Source organism: Primulina huaijiensis, chromosome 13 (genome assembly GCF_012295235.1).
Source record: "Primulina huaijiensis isolate GDHJ02 chromosome 13, ASM1229523v2, whole genome shotgun sequence".
NCBI classification, from domain to species: Eukaryota; Viridiplantae; Streptophyta; class Magnoliopsida; order Lamiales; family Gesneriaceae; genus Primulina; species Primulina huaijiensis.
Genome location: NC_133318.1, coordinates 17,602,366 through 17,607,075, shown reverse-complemented (window position 1 = coordinate 17,607,075; position 4,710 = coordinate 17,602,366). Strand labels below are relative to the sequence as shown.

At 34.1% G+C, this 4,710-nt stretch overlaps 1 long non-coding RNA gene across 2 annotated transcripts; it reads right to left on the bottom strand.

Annotated features, from left to right (window-relative positions):
• Positions 1-277: 277 nt before the first annotated feature.
• LOC140956290 (uncharacterized) lies at positions 278-4,462 on the bottom strand. Of its 2 annotated transcripts, none has more exons than XR_012171419.1 (3): positions 3,782-4,462; positions 3,039-3,101; positions 278-350 (listed from the first exon to the last, which is right to left on the bottom strand). It is a non-coding gene; the product is annotated as an uncharacterized lncRNA (long non-coding RNA). The 2 variants fall into 2 exon arrangements; XR_012171418.1 differs by lacking the exon at positions 278-350 and adding an exon at positions 2,575-2,931.
• Positions 4,463-4,710: the final 248 nt, after the last annotated feature.

Here is a 4,710-nt window from a genome sequence, read left to right as displayed (position 1 = left end):
TCAGTGACTTGTGGATCCTCTCCAACTAGCTCACTGCAGGCTTTGCCTTCCTGCAGATGAAAACATTTATATTTTCATGTTCAATTTTGATCAAGATTGCATCTTGGATTAAGTTGCTCATGAAACAAAAACATTTAATTTCCGATCAAGATTGCATCTTGGATTAAGTTGCTCATGAAATAAAAACATTTAATTTCTTCAGAGTTTCAGCATGAGTTCTTGTGGAATAAGGCCTCCGAGTCCTCGGTGACCAGTCCCTGAACAACCCACATCACTCAAACTTTGTTGTCCCAGATTGCCTGCATCACAAAAGGGGACTTCCAATTCCTGATCGTCCATGCTAGAAGCACCTTTTGACAGTAATGTGGTCTGGGACTATGGGACACCACATGTCGAACAAGAGAGGCGTTCGTGATGAATGAATTATTAGCATCACAAAGCACATCAAGCAGATCTCAGTCTACTACTGATCGAGCATGCACTCAAACTGGTTGAAAAACCTAAACATTTTCACTTCAGAAATAATTTATTTATCTTGTGCAAACTAATTTTAAATCATGTTTAAGCTTTTATTACAAATCCCGAGCCCAAAAGATCATTGTAGGAAGGCTGGAAGAACAGTAAATTCCTAGGTATCAATGATAGAAATTTCACTACATAAATTAAAAGTTATTTTTTTCTAATTCTAATGCAGTTGATAAATGTTTCTGAAACTACTATCAGGGGTTCTTCAATTCTACCACATAGGTAGGGCCATGACCTTTAATCCAAGGGCTACAAGGGTCCTCATACATTTGTTCAAATTGCGCCGCACGTTGCACTACATGGAAAAAAATGCGGCCTCTTTGTAGCCATTGAATTAACACTCAGGGCACTACCCGTAACATGGATATAGATATAGGATTAAATAGAAAGAATAGTCATCACTAGATCGAGGCTCCAAAATTTGAGATGAATATCCATTAGGTCCTGTAAGATCTTGCCAAAGATCGCACAGATGCATGCATAGCCTCGGGATATTGTCGTTTTGCTACACCATTTTTAGGAGCCTAAGGTTTTTAAACCACTGCAATTTCTGTAGCAGTTTTAAAACAGCTTCTAGAAAAACACTGCGATAGGATTAATCGTTTTTCATTGAAGCTATATCTCTTAACCATATCAACTGAGTCCATGATGATGATTCACCTGTAATGCTTTTAGAAAGATCGAACAATTTAAGTAATGATACTATATCATGTTAGTTTTATGAAGTTCTACTGATCTATTTTAGTGGCACACTCTTCACTTTTGTTTCCGGGGTACTTGATTAGTCTAAGCTAAAGAATATTAATATCGTGATGGAGATTTCGTTTATGCGGAGAACTACAGACAACCCATAATTTGTAATGTTTACAGTTTCGTCTTAAATTTCACATGGATAATCAAGAGAATAGAATGTCAATCACTGTATGCACTATGCACCAACAAGGATGAAGCACAAAACAACAAGAGATGGAGTGGGTAAGATGCTATATGAATAAGTCGTAGAATTAGCTCATATCATGAACAAATAACATCATGCACTATTGGGAAATCTCTTGGTTCTAAAACATAACGTAACATACCTGGGTAAGTAATGATAACCTTGATTGTATTACATTTATTTAAAAATATATAAACGATATCGAACTAGCTGTGGTGATTGCGACGGCGACTTTTTTCCAACAAGTCCCAACCATTTGCTCAACAAGAAGTAGATAGGATAGCAAGACATGATTATAAAAGCTCGAAACATGCACGTTAAAACTCTCTTTTCCAAATTTCACCTACAATGCAATAAATTTAGTCTCTTCTGCGGTCCAAAAAGAGGGAGCCTAGAAATTTTGCAAATTGAGTTGGCCATATAGGCATAATGGAAGACACTCCATAAGATGCGACTTCTATCAAATCATCATTCAAAGTCCATTAATATCAATATGTTTTAAGAGTCTCGAAGACGATAGGTAAAACTCGTTCACAACTTTCGAATCACGCCTAATTACAACAGCTTCTAAATTAGTAACTTCTAGGTACCAACCACTTCTAAATACACTATTGATGTAGAGGAGGAGGCTAGTCGCCCAGCATCTCTCTGAGCTATTATCAAGGTGGACTCTTTCTATAACTTCTTAATTCGTGCAAAAATAGGAAGACAGTTTTTGTAGCCTAATACACTCGTACAATGATTATATGGCATGTATATATTCAAGATATAAACATAGAATCAATAGCGATTTACCAAATCTTTTCAAAGCACAATAAACGAAAGCAAACAATAGTCAACGATATTATGTATATATTCCAGTTAATTACATCTTCAACATATATACACAAGTTTGATTTTTCAAAACACATCAACATGAAACAGATATACTATAGCACATAAAAACTTTAGGATCAACCGGCTGTACGCCATAGATGAGGGATCATTCCTATTTAGTATTTGATGGAACTTTGGGGCTTAGCACTTGGACTACTTTATGTCAAGATTATGATGCCTCACCTCTTAAGTTTCCTCATCTTCGTATAAAAGTGTTTCAGCTTGTGATGCAAATTACATCCATCTCATGATAGTCAATATTATTTATTACCTTCTACTCAACGATCCTTCAAAGTGTACAAGTTTCGCATGATCGATTTTACACATTACATACATTCTTATATGGAATCCTATTCTCTCAGACTTCGCAAAGTCACATGAAAATAGCCACAGACACTAGATGTCTGCACGCACATAGACCTTAAAGACCATTAGTACTTTAAACTTGGAAAACAAGCGTGAATTCGACGAGTAAAAGGAAGAAGTTCAAGAATAAAGTATACAACATAATAACATGAAAATCATAAGCAAAGATAGGCTCATCTCCCAGTTCTCCCAAAAAGAAAATTAATTGCACCAAGAAAATTCACCATCTGCATAGTTAAATCAGACTTATTTCATTAAAAAAATTGACAAAAAATAATAATAATTTAGCATCAAATAGAAATTATGGTATATGCACATAATGGAACTCCCATACCAGTAAACAATATTCTCCTCCTTCCATCTCCATGATTATAAAATCCTCATCCGAAAGAAAGAACTGGACAAAAAATATCTAGTTTATAAGAATATTAAAACATGACATAAAATACAACTGATTAAATTAATTATTCAGCTAGTAGGATACAAAAATCATATAAATCTGAAAATGAAAACACTGTTGAAAAAACAAACAAAAAAACAAAAACCCAACTTTTTGCAGTTCGAAAGAAAATATTAAAATATATCCGAAAATGAAATCAAAGTCTTAAAAAACCCATGATTTTGCATATTGAACAAGAAACAGCTTTTTCGTCAGTTTCCAGCCATTAAAATACAAGATTCAGATGAACCTGAGAATCAATGCCACCCCACCCCAGAAAACATAATAATTCAATAGATTTTCCAGCAACAGAGACACAAGAAACAAATAACTTCAAGACTGAAATCATAAAAAAATATCCAAAGTTTTTGCATTTTGAAACATAAACACAATTAGCTAGCAAGATAAAAGATAAAAGGAAAAAAGAAAAAAGAAGAGGAAAAGGGGATTCAACATATCACATCACTGTGTCTCTTTGAGGTGCAGAAAAAAGGATAAAACTGGAGATAACGTGATAAAGATGAGCGGTAAGCTTCGGATTTAATTAAAAAATTGGAGTTTTTAATTCTAAAGATTGCCCTAGTACTAAAAATACACAAGTTTATTTCCGTTAAAACAAGAACAGTAACCAGTCGTACCTTCTTCATTCCCGTTTCGTCCTCCCAAAGCAACATCAAAAGTCACGTTTTAGGGTTCCATCAAATAATTAAACCATTTTGGGATAACATTATTTATTCTGAAATGTAATTATTTTGAATCAAAAACAAACAAAACCACTCTTTTTTTACACGGCAAATACGAAAATAGAGGAGGTGGCAGGCAGGTTGACTGAAAGGTCTTAACTAAATTATCAAGTGGCTAAGTCTGTTCTTAAGCACGTTTAATACCGAATTTCTACATTTCTCTCAACTTTTTTCAGATTTTATACGAATAATGATGGATTGTATGACAAGAAAATGAAGAGAATATTAAGAACTATCAACGGCGGTGTTTTATGGAAAAAGAAAACAATAGAGAAGGAAACTGACAGAAAAGAAGTGAGCACACGCATGCACAAAAGTATAAACATCTACACAATTGCCTGCGTATGCTCACTCTCTTCTGTCAAGTGCCAAACTCTCTGTACTTATCTTTTGGAGAGATTTTCTATACTACTTCCCCGTACCAAGAAACTCCAAAACCCATGATCTTTCTCGCCAAATGTTAGTAATCGATTGCACAAATTTGCTAGATCTGAGCAACAAAAAAAGAACCCCCTTTTCAGGAGATGATTCTGAGACACAAAGCGAACATTTTGACATAGTAATATTTTGAGAAAGACNCAAAAAAAAAAAAAAAAAAAAAAAAAAAAAGGAACCCCACACGAAAACTCATGTAACCGCAGAATTTATCTTGTTAAATAATAAAAAAATTAAACCGTAAATTTTAACAGATGTGTACCTGGAGTCATTATCCTCATGACTTAAGAAAAACGAGTTTATGAACTTCCAATCTAAGAATTAATCTTTTTCTCATTAGTTCTATTTTCTATAAAATGGTAGAGAATAAGGATCTGATCATGACCAAT